This window comes from Nannospalax galili, unplaced genomic scaffold (genome assembly GCF_000622305.1).
Source record: "Nannospalax galili isolate Female #2095 unplaced genomic scaffold, S.galili_v1.0 scaffold185, whole genome shotgun sequence".
Lineage (NCBI taxonomy): Eukaryota > Metazoa > Chordata > Mammalia > Rodentia > Spalacidae > Nannospalax > Nannospalax galili.
In genome coordinates this window covers 91,144-91,957 of record NW_008355474.1, presented here as the reverse complement: position 1 = coordinate 91,957, position 814 = coordinate 91,144, and the positions used below count along the sequence as shown (strand labels likewise).

The following is an 814-nucleotide window of genomic DNA, read 5'->3' as shown; positions in this document are numbered from 1 at the left end:
GTTTTTGGCCCCCCAGCTCAGTTTTATATTTTTTTTTTCTTTTTATTAAATGGGCGGGGGGGTAAAAAATTTTTTTCTCCCTTTTGAAAACCCCTGTTTAAAACCCAACAAAAAAAAAAAAAAAAAAAAAAAAAAAAAACAAGCAAAACCCCCCAAACAAATTAAGGAGCAAATATTCTCAAATTCCAACCCTGACAAGGCCTTGTAGCTGTTTGCCTGTTTGTCTCACATGTCCCTTGTCTCTGAGGACTAATGCCACTCCTCTAGAAGCAGGGTCACTCTTCCTACTATTCTCTCACCCCTACATTTTTCCCTCTCTGTCTTCAGGGGCTACATCCCCCCAGCTTGTAACTGCTCAAGTCTCCAGCTTTAGGAAACCTTCCCTCAGATATGTTTGAGACTAGGTAAAGCCCTGGTTTCTCCTCTCCCCTCTTTTCCACTTCCTTATCTGTCTTTCACCCTAACCACCACCCGAAAAATGCTTCACAGCGTTCACCAGGAGCTTCCCAAGCAGCAATCGAATGAATGGGAATGGATTTTTGAGCCTCACCTGAACAATCCTATAGCAATACTTATAGCTACATTTAACACTTTTCTTTCCTTAGACTCTCACTGCAAAGATGATTCTTTGCCTCCTTTAAATGTGTTTCCTAAGGTTCTGTCCCTAACTGTCTTCTCCTAACCCATACCTTCACTTTACAAGTTTTCTTTCTTTCTTTCCTTCCTTCCCTTCCCTCCCTCCCTCCCTCCCTCCCTTCTTTCTTTCTTTCTTTCTTTCTTTCTTTCTTTCTTTCTTTCTTTCTTTCTTTCTTTC

The 814-nt window shown here is 41.0% G+C and overlaps 1 protein-coding gene across 2 annotated transcripts in view; it reads right to left on the bottom strand.

Annotated features, from left to right (window-relative positions):
* The window catches only part of Wdr73 (WD repeat domain 73), a 20,460-nt gene that overhangs the window by 17,850 nt on the left and 1,796 nt on the right, over positions 1-814 (bottom strand). The gene's annotated exons all lie outside the window — the stretch shown is intronic.